The sequence below is a fragment of the Cygnus atratus genome, chromosome 3 (assembly GCF_013377495.2).
Source record: "Cygnus atratus isolate AKBS03 ecotype Queensland, Australia chromosome 3, CAtr_DNAZoo_HiC_assembly, whole genome shotgun sequence".
NCBI lineage: Eukaryota > Metazoa > Chordata > Aves > Anseriformes > Anatidae > Cygnus > Cygnus atratus.
This window is the reverse complement of record NC_066364.1, coordinates 29669847-29687155: the sequence shown is the minus strand read 5'-3', so window position 1 is coordinate 29687155 and position 17309 is coordinate 29669847.

The following is a 17309-nucleotide window of genomic DNA, read 5'->3' as shown; positions in this document are numbered from 1 at the left end:
TGACAGCATGTCCCTGATATCAACTGTTAGGTAAAAGCTTCACATTGAGCTTGGCCTACCCAGTTAATGAAGCATCACACCACAGAGCAGAACAGTGACAAGAATTTCTATCCCACTGTGCTTCATATTCTGCACTTGCTGAAGCCTAGGGCTAAGATTCACCTGTTTTGACAACAACTGCCTGGAAACCAGGCACTCAGACCCTTTCCAAAGTCTTCAGAAAGGTCTTAAAGGGGGATTTATCCCCTTTATATTACAACTCTCAGGTGGGATGAACTGCCCTCTGTAACTTCCTTTTTCTCTGTTATTTATAAGGAAGACTTAGATAGCTGTCCATAGATAGGCATCTAACTTATAAATAAGAAATGGTTTTGATGGTGAATTTCCCTGTTGATTATCAATTTATTAAAAAAAAAAAAAAAAAAAAAAAAGCTAAAATAGTAGCCTAAAGATAATAAAAAACATATGGATTTCTTAATATGGCAAAGAACTATAAACAGTTTTTTTTTCAAAATTGTGATGTTTAATCTGTCTTAGAAGATGTATCAGAAAACTACCTCAGAATAATTCTTACGATATAGAATAATCAGCTTGTCTTTTTCTTTTTTTTTTTCTTTTTTCTTTCTCTCTCTCTCTCTCTCTCTCTCTAAATTCCATGACTATGACAAAACTTTAAACCAACCACATAGAATGGCAGCTTCCACTTAAAGGTTCTGCATATTGTTACTTCTAACGTCTTCAGAGTAAAAGTGTCACTGTGCCAACCTAAAGCAGATTTTGCTACTGAGAAACTGCTAGAATATGATTTTTAAATTTCTTTACCTGTTTATATTTTTCAGCCTTTTGAAGAAAATATTTCTAAAAAGGTTTAGAGGAAAGAATCAGTAAGAACACTTTCCACAATCCCTATCTTCTGAAAGTAAGATTCATTCAAGTGCTGAACAGGGCTTTTTTTCCTGACATTGGTGATCCTTGCTGACATGGTAATAGTACCAGGACAGAACTATCCTGACTGTGTTTTCACTACTCTCTCTACTGGCCTTTGAAGCAAGGATATGGAAAAGATGACAAGATCAGCCTTGGTACCAGTGTGAGGGGACTACCTCAAAAAAATGGGAAGAATGGGAAAGCAGAACTACTGAGAGTCATAGAGATAACAAAGGAGCCAACAAAGACAACTTTGGCCAAGTTAAACATTCACTAAGTAACAGATTAAGGATTTACTGAATCTTTATTCCACATTTATTTGCTTGTGGAAATGTAAGGATTTAATTGCATGATGTGGATTATGATCCACAGATCTTGCTCACATGTAGTGATCATTGTATCCTCAAAGTGGTTCTGAGATCCACACCTATATTGCAGAAGAGGAGCTTTTTAAGCAGAAATTTACGTAGTCCTAAGCAGAAAATTATGCAGTATGATAGCTAAAAAAGGAATAGGTTTGAATTAGGGTATCAGAAGACACCAAGCAACAAAATCATAAAATGCTTGTTTCACCAGAGTTATAACTAAATTTCAATTACCTGGAAAGAGTAGGCATTTACCAGTCTCTTAGGACCCTTCATTTTATCTTCCTACACAGAAGATAAAAGCAGCTGTTATACTGCTGTTTTGTTTCATGGTCCAAAGGTGGTTTTTTTTGTGTGTGTATTTTTGTTTGTTTTGTTTGTTTGTTTTTAATTACTTAAAGAATTATATGTACATTAAGTAATATTGACATGTACATAGTCCTTTATATTTTGATATAATTTTGAGCTATATAATATGACAAAATGGAAACTACTCATATGTCTTTGGAATTGTGGAAAACATTTACTTCCAGTAAGTCAGTGGAGGAGTCCCAGTGTTTCAGCTGCTTTGTGAGACTGATGTCTGAAAGACTAGTACAAAGAAAAAAAAAAAAAGTCATCTTATTATCCTTAGTTTTATTGAAACCGATAAAACAATACGAAGATTGAATATCACTTGTAGATTTTTGAGACAATAACTTGGAGATCTCTTGCACAAAATAGAGCAGTATTTCCATATTGCTGAAGAACACAAAATCTAATCAAATTAGATAGTGCATAAAAGTCTTTGTTTTATATCTTGTTTTAAATTACATCTCTATAGTTTAAATACTTCAGTTATGGTGAAAGAATATAAAGGTACACTATTGAGTTTTAAAATAACAAATGATGAGAAGCTCAACATGAGCCAGTACTGTGTGCTTGCAGCCCCAAAAGCCAATCTTATCATGGGCTGTATCAAAAGAAGTATGGCCAGCAGGTCGAGGGAGGCGATTCTCTCCCTCTACTTTGCTCTCATAAGACCCCCACCTGGAGTGCTGCATTCAGCCCTGGGGCACCCAGCACAAGAAGGACGTGGAAGTATTAGAACCACAAAGATGTTCAAAAGGCTGGAGCACCTCTCCTGTGAAGACTGGCTGAGGGAGTTGGGGTTGTTCATCCTAGAGAAGAGAAGGCTCCAGGGAGACCTTACTGCAGCCTTTCAGTGCCTAAAGAGGGTCTACAAGAAAGCAGGAGATGGACTTTTTGTCAGGGAGTATAGTGACAGGACATGCAGTAATCGTTTTAAAATAAAACAGGATAGATTTAGATCAGATATACAGAAGAAATTCTTTAGTATGAGGGTGGTGAGGCACTGGAACAGGTTGCTCAGAGAAGCTGTGGTTACCCCATCCCCAGAAACGTTTACAGCCAGGATGGATGAGGCTTCGAGCAACTTGGGCTAGTAGAAGGTGTCCCTTCCCATGGCAAACACAATGAAATTAGATGATCGTTAAGGTCCCTTCCAACCCAAAGCATTCTATGATTCTATGAAAGCTAAAGCATTCGATATTCTGCAAGACTTTGAAGGAAGTCTTAGAAGGAAGACTACAGTCTTGTTTTGATTAGCTTTCAACAGAAATCAATATGAAAGAAACATAAAATGTTCTAGGAAATTCATGCTCATTACTGGAGATTCAGAAACATCATTAGATACATTGATGAAAAACATTTTTTTTAAATGAAGATTTTTTTTTTTGTCATCTTAAACAGATCAACAAGCATAAACAGCATATTGATGCTTCACTCGACTATATTAAAACTTAAATTCCTTCTCACTTGTTCCTTTTTGAGAAATTTCATGAATATTCTTCCTTCTTCCACTGGTATTCACATTTTCTTAGTGCAGTTTACAGGAGTTTGTCATGCAGATTACAATGTCGCATTAGCTGTAATTTAAAACTAGAACAGTAATGGGTACCATACAGTGTTACAGTGGGTGATTGTGCTTTAGTCTGTTCTGTGTAATACAATCCATTTACCAACAACCTGAGATGTCCACTATTTTATGAGGTTATATGAAGATGACGTATGTTCCTTAAAGCCCCACTCACTGAGTGAACTCCTTGTACACATACTTTTTACACAGAAAATCATTAATGTAGATTAATTCATAAAGAATACAAAATTTCTATTAAAGATAATTTATCGGAGTAAGCTCCTTGGCCTGAACTAAATTTAAATGTGTATGCAAGATAATTCTAAGAGAACGGACAACTCATTTAGGAGCATATTAGATAATTCTCATTTCAGTTTCCTGCATCAACTGATTTTGACCAAAGAACAAGCTGATATAAAAGACACCAACATGGGTTCTATTACATCCAACAACACATTTGTGAAAAAATAAAAATGTAAAATAAAACTAAACTAAACTAAAATAAAATAAAATAAAATAAATCTGTAAAATAAATCTGTAAAATAAAATAAATCTGTAAAATAATCTTTAAAAAAAATCTGTAAAATAGCACATAAAATCAAGGACAGTTAATGCCAATATCTTTAAAGGATCTGCCCAAGCAGACTCTCTGTCTTTGTACATTAATTTCATGAGCATGAATACTTCATTTCAGATTTTCTTCTGAAAAAACATCAAGAAATATAAGGAAAGAGTACCAAGGACTATTTCCCATTTTCCTATAGAGCTGTGGTTTTAAAACTGTTCTGCTAATTTGTATAAGGTTATGGGTCCTAGCAACATTCCTGTTTAACATCTTTGTCAGTGACATGAAGAAGTTTGCTCATAAAGTTTGCAGATGACATCAAACTGTGACAGGCACCAGGCAATATATGCAAGGGCAGATCTGCCACTGACAAGGACACAGACAGGATGGAGGGATGGGTCAACAAGAATGTGATGATACTTAGCAAAGACAAGTGCCAAGTCCTGCACTTGCGAAGATAGTGCCATAGCAATGATACAGGCTGGGGAATGCCTGCCTGCCTGGGGAGCAACACACAAAATTTCCAACCCATAGATCATTCACGTAGTAACACAGGCTATTTTCCTAATTCAAGAACCTGAAAGGCAATGATCAAGCAATTTCACAAAGTAATTTAGGATTCGCCTTTCTGAACCTTTTTATTTGCATGCAGAGGATGTAACTCCCTTATTAGAATGAAAATAAATAAATAAATAAATAAAAACAAACAAAAAAACAAAAAAAAAAACAAACAAACAATTCTAGTCCCTCTAGTCCATGGTGCAAGTTCAAGGAAAGGATGAATATTTCTATTCTATTTTAATCTCCTACCCTGAGTAGGTTTGGGCCTATTTGTAGGATTTTCTTCCTGCTCATATGCATTCAACGTTTAGACAAAGGAATGCTCAGATTAAGTACCTAAGCATCTTAGGTACCTGTCATTACTGTAATTGTAGGTAGATGAGCATTTTCATCACTATGCTTATTGGAAAAAAATAATTTGTCAGAATATACATTTTGATTAAGTCTTCAGGATAATTTGGAGATCATAAAGCTATTAACTGCTTTTCAACCCTTGGGGAAAAAAAATAAAAAATAAAATGTATTCTGACTTTAAATATTTCAAACATGAGGTTGTTCTCCAGCTCAGCCAGGTATGGAGACAGTCATGTAAAGAGACCATATAGGCTCTTGATTTGAACTGGGAAGGGTAGTATTTCTGAATGTTTTCTGTGGTAGGTCTACCAACAGACATCTGCTTGATTTAGTACTGTGAAACTTAAGAACAAGACTCAAATTACGAATATTTAAAATCAAGCATAGTATGCTTCACTTTTGAAACTGTGAATTTGATTCTGCAAACACTTAGGTACCCAGATAATTGCATCCACTTCAATAATCAGAGCATCAACTGGTATTGCTAGCCACTCATTGTTACTTCCTCATTTGCTTGTAAAGAGTTGCTAGGGCTTTAGGAGATCAGCTTTTTCGAACAGTGCAACGTCCATAGTCATGAAGGATGCATTTGCATCTTCAGGATCTCAAATTTTACAGTACATTTAAACGTCTCTTATAAAACCGGGCTCTCTTTTTTCCCCCATAAGTGTATTTTTTTTCTTTTACTCAAATAATAATAATAATAATAATAATAAACATGTCTATAAGCTTCTATAATGATATATTGGTGTCAGACAAATAGAAAACCTGAGTTAAATACAGTTATCTTGAGGAGCTGAGGGGTTTTTTTTGTGTGTGTGTGTGTGTGTGTTTTTTTCAGATTAAACTTTTTTGGTTAAAAACACAAATTTGGTGATTTCTATTAAAAATATTTTTGAGGTTTATTGTTTGTTTTAGATTTAAAAATATTTTCATTCATTTATTTTCCTTCATTTATTTTAATAGGAACAGTGTTTTTAATGTAATTTTTAGTATGAAAAAGTATTATTATTATTTATCACTTAGACTGGACTTTTTTCTGTGGTATGCTAAATACAGTTACTAAATCTTCAGGCAGAGAGATGGCTTATCATGTAGCTTTAATATATAACTCCTGAAACTAGAAGTGCTGATTATTTTAAATTGTTTAAAATTATAATGTTTGGGAAAACTAAAATATTTGTGTTAGTATATTATAGATGGATATTATAGGTGGGGTTACTCTTGAAGAATTTTCCAAATCTTTATTCTATCAGGTGATTTTTTTTACTGGTTATTGCCTGTAACCTTATGAAAAAAAATAAAAAATAAAAAAATAAAATAAACGATAAATTGTATATATGGAAATAATAATAACATTGTCAATTCTTCATACAAAAATATCTGCTTTTATTTTGTTGTTAATCTTCTTTACCATAAAGTTATTCATATTTCTAAGCACTTGCTTGGAGGGTCAGAATCAGAGCTACTAACTTTCTTATTTGTAGGGAAGATCAAAGGACAAAACAGACAAGATTGTAAAAACAACTGTATAAAAATCTGAACTCATTCTGGAGCAGGGTTTTGTGTGAGAGTATTTTTTTTTTCCTTTCAGGTTTTCTGTTCTTTCTAGTGTTGCTGGTCTATTATGAAAATTTTATTGCACTGCCTTCTCTTTATATTGTCTTGTTGCCTATTTAGAATCAAAACATGTAAACATTATTCATATGAACAGCCTTACTGAGAGCAAGACAGGGATTAGTGATGCATAAAATTACACATGTACAATTGTAATAACATAGTATTCAATTAGAAAAATCAGAAGAGTGAGCTATACTCTTACAAATTTTATAAAACAGATGGCAGCTTTTTGTACAAGCAACATAGTTAATTAATTAAATCAATATTACATCATTTCTCCAGTAGTATGGAACACATTAAAGAGCAACAACTCTGAATTTTAAAACCTTATTTAAATTTATAAATTTATTTGTGTTTCAGATTTCAGTTTTTGTGTTTTTTTTTCTTTTTTTTTTTTTTTTGATCTACAATTTGAGATGCTTTGGATTATAGCAAAAAAAAAAAAAAAGAAAAAAAAAAAGAATGGTTTCTTATACCTTGAGGAAGTACATATTTTTATTTCTATTTTCTTACTAAAAACTGAGAAATAAATACGCTGTTTCATTGTCTTGTTTGTATAACTAAGGATGGACTCATTTTTAAAAGTTCTTCACTAGAACAGTGAAGGCTATTTATGAATTTGAATGTTAAAATCAGCACATGAATAGATCTTGCTGGGATTTCACTACAGGGAATCTTAGTTTAAACTTTTGTATCTACCAACTGCATTGCTTCCTTCCTGACTAACAGTAAATTAAAGCTTATATTAAGGCTCTTGCTGCCTCTGCTCCTCAACAGAATGTCACAGTCCGTGTGCTTCATTTCTTTCAGGCACTCTCAGCAAGGTATGATGTATGTGTGAGCAGTGAGGCCAATTATCTGAATTGTTCTGCCTCTTCTGGCACTGGCAAAAGCATGGTTTTGCTTGAATCTCCAAAGTTCAGTGTTTGAGAAAATTGAATTTATCCATAGACAGAAGAAAGAAATTGAGTGTTGGTGATCAGAACTGAAAACTTGGAGGAACTAACAAAGATAAAGTGGGAGTTGGCTGGAAAGAAAAACGAAGATGTGTTTTTGTAGTTAAAGGGGTCTGTGAAGGCAGCAACCTGTGCAGGCACAATCTCAGACACATGGATAGCCACTAGAGCCCTGTATTCAGATGCTTACCATGAAGTCACAGCTGCTTGTTGCCCCCTTTGCAAAGACAGGGAGTGCAGGGGCTCACCAGGGTAATGCGCAATGGTGAATGAGTAGTCACAGCACAGTGTTTTACGGGAATGCTGACATTTACTTCAGGTTATACTATTACAAGATAACTATTACTGTAAAGAGCATTAGGCTGCTTTCACATAGTTTAGTTCTAAGAATCCTGTCATTACAGAATCACAGAATTGTAGAGGTTGGAAGGGACCTCCGGCGATCATCGAGTTCAACCCTCCCTCCTGCCCGCCCCCCCCCCCCACCTCCCCCACTAAAAGCATCCAGGCATGTCTTAAATATCTCCAGAGGAGACTCCACAGGCTCTCTGGGCAGCCTGTGTGTCCAGTGCTCTGTGACCCACGGTGTAGAGAAGTAATGAAGTAATTACTCATGTTTGTGTGGAACTTCCTGTGTTCTAGTTTTTGGCCATTGCCCCTTGTCCTATCGCTTCACACCACTGAAAAGAGCCTAGCTCCACCCATTTGCCTCCCGCAGTTTTTGATATTTATAAACATTGTTTGGATCACCTCTGTCTTCTCTTCTCCAGGCTGAACAGACCCAAATCTCTCAGCCCTTCCTCATATGGGAAATGCTCAAGGCCCTTATCATCTTTATGGCCCTTCTCTGGACTCTCTCTAGAAGATCCCTATCTTTTTTAAGCTGGGGAGCCCAGAATTGGACACAGTATTCCAGATGTGGCCTCATCAGGGTGGAGTAGAAGGGGACGATAACCTCCCTTGACCTGCTGGCCACTCTCTTTTTAATGCACCCCATGATCCCATTGACCTTCTTGGCCAGAAGGGCATACTGCTGGCTCATGGCCAACCTGTTGTCCACCAGGACGCCTAGGTCCTTCTCTGCAGAGCTCCACTCCAGCAGGTCAGACCCTAACCTGTACTGATGTGTGTGGTTATTCCTCCCCAGGTGCAAAACTCTACACGTGACCTTGTTGAACCTCATCAGATTCCTGTCTGCCCAACTCTCCAGCCTCTTTGAGTCTTGCTGATAGGCAGCATAGCCTTCTGGCATGCAAGCCACTCCTCCTGGCTTTGTATCATCGGTAAACTTGCTGAGGGTGGACTCTATCCCTTCATCCAGGTCACTGATGAAAACGTTGAACAAGACTGGACCCAATACTGACCCCTGTGGAACTTCTCTAGGTGTAGGCCTTCAACTAGGCTCTGCGCTGCTGATCACAACACTCTGAGGAATGCCAGTCAGCCAGTTCTCAATCCACCTCACTATCCACTCATCTATCCCACATTTTCTAAGCTTCATTACAAGGATGTTGTGGGAGACAGTGTCAATAACCCTGCTGAAGTCAAGGTACCATCCACTGTTCTCCCCCCATCTACCCAGACAGAAAAAATCTGCTCCAGCATAGGCCACAGCTCCTACTAGACAGCCTGTTCCTGCATGGGCTCCTCTCAACAGGCTACAGTTCCTGCCAGGAGCCTGCTCCCACATGGCTTTCCATGGGTTGCAGGCCGTATCCACTTGCTGCAGCATGGGGTCCTCCACAGGCTACATACAGTGTGGAGATCTGCTCCAGTGTGGTCCTCTGCGCTCTACAGGGAGACAACCTGCTTGACCATGGTCTTATCCAGGAGCCTCCAGGTCTCCATTATGGGGCAAGTTCTCTTCAATGTTTTTATAAATGATCTGGATACAGGACTTGGATGCATACTATGTAAGTTTGCTGATGATACTAAATTAAGAGGAGTTATTGACTCCCTTGGGGGTGAAGAGGCCTTGAAGAGAGATCTTGATAAATTAGAGGGCTGGGCAATCACCAACCACATGAAGTTTAATAAGAGCAAGTGCTGGATTAATTTGAATGTGAGCCAACAGTGTGCCTTGGTAGCCAAAAAGACCAATGATATCCTGGGGTTGCATCAGGCACAGTATTGCTAGGCAGTCGGAATTGATTGTCTTGCAATACTCTGGACTAGCAGCTTCACCTGAAGTACTGCATGCAGTTTTGGGAGCTATAAGAAGTATGAGTATAAGAAGGATATAAAACTATTAGAGAGCATCCAGAGGAAGGCAACAAAGCTGGTGAAAGGTCTGGGGGGGGGGGGGGGGGGGGGGTGCAGCTGATATCGCTTGGTTTGTTCAGCCCAGAGCAGAGCAGGCTGAGGGGAGGCCTCATGGCACCCTGCAGCTTTCTCACGAGCGGAGCAGAGGAGCAGGCGCAGAGCTCTGCTCTCTGGTGACAGCAACAGAACTAGATGAAACAGCATGAAACTGCAACAGGGAAGGTTCAGGCTGGCTGTTAGGAGAAGGTTCTTTACCAAGAGGGTGGTCAGGCACTGGAACACGCTCCCCAGGGCAGTGGTCGCAGCATCAAGCCTGCTAGAGTTAAAGATGCATTTGGACAATGCTCTCAGAAATAGTGTGACTTTTGAATGGTTCTGTGTGGAGTCAAGAGTTGAACTCCATGATGCTTGTTGGTCTTTTCAACTCAGGATATTCTGTGATTCTGTGATTTTATGGACTGCAGGGGAATCCCTGCTTCAGTGCCCAGAGCACCTCCTCCCACCCCTTCTTCTCTGATCTTGGTGTCTGCTCAGCTATTTCTCTCACATTTACTCAATTCTCACATTGAGATCTGCCCTGCAGTTTGTTTGTTTTTTTTTTTACTTAAAGATTTTTTCACAGAGGCGCTGTCTTGGCTGCTGGGCCCAGGTTGGCGTTGTGGTGGGGCCATTGTAGCCGACTGCAACCAGCCATGTCCAGCACAGGGCAGCATCAGACTCTCCTCACAGTGGCCAATCTGAAGCAGCACCCTGCTGCCAGCACCATGACACCTGCACCCAATGCATAGGACACTGGAAATTCCATGTTGAATTTACAGCCAGCAAAAATCTGCAGATTCATATTAATATATATATATATATGTATGTATCTGAAGGAAAATCACAGAGGTGCCCAAACATTAACAGTTCAAGTGGTAAAGAATGGCATCATAATTTAAACTGATGTTTACTGTGTATGTTTCTGCAAAGCTCACTCTCCTGAATCAGATCCTGGAAACAAACAAAAAACAAACAAAGCAAAACCTTCACACAACAACAAAACAAAAGAAAGAATAGTGGTAAGTGTTAAAGAGAGAAAAGTCACCCAACATCTGATAGATAAGCTATCTTATCTGATAGATAAACTATCAGATGTTCCTGTCTTTCGCAAAGAGATGGAAGTCTATTGTCCAAGTCAGAGTTTGGTGAAGTCTTTTTTTTTCTTTTTTTTTTTTTTTTTTCATTAAGGAAGGTTTCTTGACTGTAGAATCTATATTCTACCTTGGAAATGAATAAAGAGAAGGAAATTAAACATATTTTCCTTTTATAATATACAATATAATATGTGGTAGAGAAAGAAGTGTATTTGGAAATGTTCAGTGGAGCAGTATGTTTAGGATGATTTACTATATTACACATGTAAATCTATAATGAACTGTTTCTACTGTGTCACATCCATGCATATTCAAGATAATTTCTCTGTATATTTCCAGAAGATAGAACTCAGGAAAGTTCATAAATACTGATAATCTGAAGAGCAACATGTATAACATTTTGGAATATACAAGCTTAGAATTTTTCCTTATTCTAGCTGAATAAAATAGAAGGGGATCTATCTTAGCAGAGAATTAGTGTATTCTCACAGTGAAAATGGAACTCCACTTTGCAATTTTTAGTCATATAAGGTGATATTTGGGCCAAAGAAACACACAAGACATGAAGATCTAAGAATTTGATGATAATTGAACAATAAATGAATAATAATGAGCAGGCTACAACTCCCCCTTATCCGGTGACCTGTTCACCCTCCCACTACCTGCAAAATATAAATATACCTACAAATATATTAACAGTAAGAGAAGGGCCAAGGAGAATCTCCATCCTTTATTGGATGCAGTAGGGAACAGGACTACTGAGGATAAGGAAAAGATTGAGATTCTCAATGCCTTCTTCACATCTGTCTTTAACAGTCAGACCAGTTATCCTTGGGATACTCAACCTCCTGACCTGGAAGCCTGGGATGGGGAACAGAATAAAGCCCCCATGATTCAGGAGGAAACACTTAGAGACCTGCTGCTCCACGTGGACTGTCCCAAGTCCATGGGGCCAGATGGACCACCTAAGGGTGCTGAAGGAGCTGATGGAGGTGATTGCCGAGCCACTTTCCATCATCAGTCATGGTCATCCAGAGAGGTCCCAGATGACTGGAGACTTGCTAATATGATGCCCATCTGTAAGAAGGTAAGGAGGTAAGGAGGACCCGGGGAACTACAGGCCTGTCAGCCTGACCTTGGTTCCAAGAAAAGGGGTAGAACAGATCATCTTGAATGCAATCACACAGCATGGGCAGGACAACCAGGGAATCAGGCCCAGTCAGCATGAGTTCATGAAAGGCAAATCAGGCCTCACCAACCTTATCTCCTTCTATGACTGGGTGACCTGCCTGGTGAATGAGGGAAAGCCTGTTGATGTAGTCTACCTAGACTTCAGCAAGGCCTTTGACACGGTCTCCCACAGTTTTCTCCTGAAGAAGCTGGCAGCCCATGGTTTGGACAGGTACAGTCTTTGCTGGGTTAAAAACTGCCTGGACGGACGGGCCCAGAGAGTGGTGGTGAATGGAGTGAAATCCAACCAGTGACTGGTCACCAGTGGGGTTCCCGAGGGGTAGGTGTTGGGGCCTATCCTCTTTAATATCTTTACTGATGATTTGGATGAGGGAACTGAGCGCACCCTCAGTAAGTCTGCAGACAACACCAAGCTGGGGGGAAGTCTCGATCTGCTGGAGGGTAGGAAGGCCCTGCAGAGGGACCTGGACAGGTTGGGTCAACAGATAGAGGTCAGTGGGATGAGGTTAAACATGGCTAAGTTCCGGGTCCAGCACTTTGATCACAACAACCCTATGCAACACTATAGGCTTGGGGCAAAGCGGCTCGAAAGCTGTGCAGAGGAAAAGGATCTGGGGGTGCTGATTGATGCTCACCTGAACATGAGCTGGCAGTGTGCCCAGGTGGCTAAGAAGGCCAACGGCATCCTGTCTTCTATCAGGAACAGTATAGCCAGCAGGATCAGGGAGGTGATCATCCCCTTGTATTCTGCTCTGGTGAGGCTGCACCTCAAGTACTGTGTTCAGTTTTGGGCCCCTCACTACAAAAAGGACATCGAGGCCCTGGAGCACGTCCAGAGAAGGGCTACGAAGCTGGTGAAGGGCCTGGAACACAAGTCCAGGCTGAGGGAATTCTGGGGTTGTTTAGTCTGGAGAAGAGAAGGCTCAGGGGAGACCTTATTGCTCTCTACAACTACCTGAAAGGAAATTGTGGGGAGCTCAGGGTCGGCCTCTTCTCACAGGTAACTAGTGATAGGACTAGAGGGAATGGCCTCAAGTTGTGCCAGGGGAGGTTTAGTTTGGAAATGAGGAGACATTTCTTCTCAGACAGAGTAGTCAGGCATTGGAAGTGGTTGCCCAGGGAAGTGGTGGCGTCACCATCTCTGGGGGTGTTTAAGGAAAGGTTGGACCTGGTACTCAGGGACATGATTTAGTGGGTGATATCAGTGGCTGGGGTCGGTTGGACTAGATGATCTTGGAGGTCTTTTCCAACTCGTATGATTCTATGAAAAGTAATGGTCAGTCCAAGATCTTCATCAGAAGGTGTGGATTTCTTGATAGTGTCATGTTCTTCCTTGCCTTTGAGATCCCCCATGACCACTTTTTATGAAATTGATGCCACTACATATTGGTAGGACCAGAATATTCATGAGGGTTGCATATTCTAACTGACTGTCTTTGCCATTTGAAATATTTATGGAGTTTGCAAAGAGAAACCAGAATTATCTAATAACACTACAGGAACCATGTAAATTGCTTTCAGCCAACCTAGTCATGTGTGCTATATGGGCTTGGTTTGGGTTCCATGCCATACAGATGAATTCCTCTTCTGAGGACAGCTGAGACAGCAAACCTGGCTTTCCAGAACTCTGGGACAGGCAGGGTGAATGAGGCAGCACGCAGCTATCCTATGCCTCCAACTGACTGGTGAGGACTGTGCCTGACCCTGCACTAGTGATGTGGAGTTTCCTCTGTAGTCAAAAACTGATTTGCAGCAGAGCTGGAAAATGTTTTGGTTAGAGTCACTCCACATTGCAACATTTACTAAGATGAGAAGCAAAGGATGTGTCTATTCTAGGATGTCTAAGGACTAATTTATACCACACTCTGAGGCACAGATTGGGACTCTTCTCTGTTCCCATGTTATGGTATAATACCGCACAGAGGAACAAGCTTGGACTGCCATAGCAGCATTATGCTTCACTCAAATTAATCTATTTCTCAGCCTCATGAATTATCTTAAGCTTAATGGAGCTATATACTGCTTCTAGTCCCCAAGCTAGTTCAGTCAATGCAAAGTGATATCACTGCATAATGTCAATCTCTTATGTCTTAAAGGTGAAAATCCATTGAAAATCACTGGGACATTTCTCAAAAAATCATGTAAACCTTTCAAAAGTCCGACCTTAGTTTTTTGTTTGTTTGTTTCCTGTTGTTCAAAATAACTCTAAGGAGCTTTTGATCTCTGTATTTACCTACAATGTGTAGACAAGAATACTGTGGCCCACCCTTCTTGTGGAATAATTTCACCAGTGTCAGTCAAATACGAAATTGATAGAAAGAAAAAAGAAAAAAAAAAAAAGCTTTCCTTTGTGTGCATTCTGTCCCACAAGAAAAACAAGATTTGTCACTGATATATGCCAAACCACTGAAATAGAAAATATTTGCAGTCGCTTTTATTGCTGAGATAAGAATTATTACTCTAATGCAATTAGTAATACGGCACCCTCCTTCTACAGGCAGTGAATTAGAACTAGGGATTAACTTGGCTTTATTTTTTTCTTATTCAATATTATTTTTTTTTCACTAGAAAATAAATTTAGAATTATTCTTTGATATGGAAATTTTGTAATTTATTGCAAATATCAAAATGTTATTTCACAGTGAGTTCTAATTCCACTTAGAGGTTATAAACATGATAATTCATTAATCTAATAGGGTTTTCTGGAAGAAAGTCTCCCTTTAGAACAGTTCTTTATGCTTCAAAATGTGTGTTTTACTTAAATGCTACACTCAAAAATTGTAGTTGAAAACTCATTCTAACACTGATTATTGTTTGAGATTCACAAGAGTTTGCTATTTAAAAGACACTTAGTCAACTTTTAGCGGGCATATGTAATGACATAAAATGTACCCACATTCAAAGGATGTTGAATGAGTAAGCAGAAACAAATAAACTGAAAATGCATCTGTTTTTCTTTTTTTTTTCTTTGTCCATGCAGTTTATCACTTAAGAAAATGTCACTATTATGTTCACTGAAAAATAATATTCATACTACTTTAGATTAACCAGAAATATGTTTAATACATAACAGATAATGTTTAAAACTGAAGGCTACTAGTTTGTACTAAGTTGTGAGAGTCTCTCTTTGTTAGAAGTGCCACATTCTGAGCCAAACTGAAATAGAAAGTTTCAAAGACTAATGAAATCTGCTTTGTATTTAGGAGCATTAACTCTCCTCTCCTTTTTCCTTTTCCTGCCCAGAGAGGTTGTGGATGTCCCATCCCTGGAGGTGTTCAAGGCCAGGCTGGATGGGGCCCTGGCAAACCTGATCTAGTGGGTGGCAGGGGCCTATGGCAGGCAGGTTGGAACTAGATGGTCTTTAAGGTCCCTTCCAACCCAAGCCATTCTACGATTCTATGATTCTTTCTATTCTGTCTGCAACAAATTTTAGGAAAGAACTCCAAGAGAGTACATGCCAAGATCCAAAGTTCATGTAGATTTTGTGCCTCTTTAAGCTGCTTCTTGTCCAAAAAACACTCACTATTGAGAAAGTGGCAAAATTACTCTCTCAAAATTCAGAGTTAAGGCCCAGGATGAATTACTAGTATGCTTTTCCAGTAGCATATTGAATTCTGAAGTCAGTATTCTCTTCAAGGTACAATGGACAATGAGATATCATTCGAATATTTTTGGCATTGCCTGAAGAAGGACAGAAAGATAATTCGAAGAACGTTGTAGTTACAAATGATGCAATGTTAAAATAAGTTTAGAATTGAGAAACACTTTTGTTTTCTTGACAAAAGATGTGACAATCCTTCTATTATGAGAAATTTGCTGTAGGTTTTTTTTTTTTTTTTTTTAAGACAAAGCATAATGAAATACTTCAAGAGCTAGGCATGACTACATGTTCTGAAGGGCTTTAGAAAAAATGTTGTAAAGTGTAGTTCTTTCTTTTTTGAATAGTAGATCCATGAAAGACTACAATTCAGATATTTATCTTGTCATACTTCTCATAAATTTGATATTTCTGATATTTTACTTAAACAATGGTCAGATAAGCAATCCAGTGAAACCAGCACTTTAAGCATAAAAGAATGCTTCTCCTTTGATAACTAAATTCAAACTGTAGATTTTCAGGACCACTGCTTAGTTGTTTCTTATTCCTGAAGCCTCCTAAGAAAAGCAGGTATCTTTTCCTTTGTCCAAAATAAACCTCCTCCATGCTAATATTTCGTACCTCAATGCACTACAAGGACTTCAGTTTTTAGAATGTTAGACATCTCATGGTGTAGTTTATATTTAAAATTTGTCAGTGTAAACAGTGTAGATATGATGTCCCCTTTAAATAATATCTCATTATTTAGGATATGATTAATTTACCTAAATTTAACTTAGCTGAGGCCAAAGTTTATTTTTCTTTCACGTATAAAGAGATTCAAGCCCTTATCTATCATCTGAGTATGACAGCACCCTATCTCTCACACTGTAGCCTGTAGTTTATCATAAATTCCCAGAAAGGCCATGTCTTTTGAAACACTGCAGTGAAAGGAAAAGGAATTTTTTAAAAGAGTGGTTTGGGGTGTCAGCCAGGTGTATGCTAGGAATCAGCTCTCTGTTTTGGGCCTCTCAATGTTTTTAAGTAAAATGTATTTAAGTAATTACTTAAAAACATTAATTCAAATTAGTTAATTAAAAGTAATTAAAAAACAATTCCATGATAACATATACTGGTGGACAGTCTATTTGGGCCCCTTTGTGGTTGCCTTTTTTCAGTCCCATACTTGTAAGGGCAAGGATCTACTAGTAGGCATTGTGCTAGAAATGTAGGTATTTAAGACAGGGTTGTAAATTTTCTTTCTGATGCCAAATGCTAAAATGTTGTGATGCCCAGAGTGTCGATTTGGATCTCTTGTATTTTTATTACTTGAAGGAATTCTGTAAATAGATGTCATTCTTTTGTGCTGAATAAAAATACCAATTGACTGAGAAAAGGATAGAATTTAAATTTCTATGAGACGTTGCAGAATCTTGCATACGCAACTCTTTGAAAGTTTACAGTACTTACATACTATTTAGACTGAGAATTTTTATCTTCCTTAACTTTTAGGTAATATCACCAACAGTCAAGCTCAAATCCATAGATACCGAAAGTGAGAGTTTGATCTCCAGTTTCATCTTCAATTTAAACTTTCTGTGATGAATCATAAAAGGTTTAATTCAATGATAAGTAATGGAAATTTTAAATATCATGTAAAAAATCATTTGGGGGAGTTCTGAACAGTATCCAAAGTGATCAAAAAGAATGTTCTCTACACTTAAATAATTCAGCATGGAGTTGAAAGTGTAACTAACAGAGGAGAACTTCTGCTACTTACTGACATTTAAACAACACTGACTTTTCAATGAAATAAATAGTTGACAGAGGACTTAATGAAATACAGGGGGAAAAAAAGTACGAGGTGCATTATTTGTATT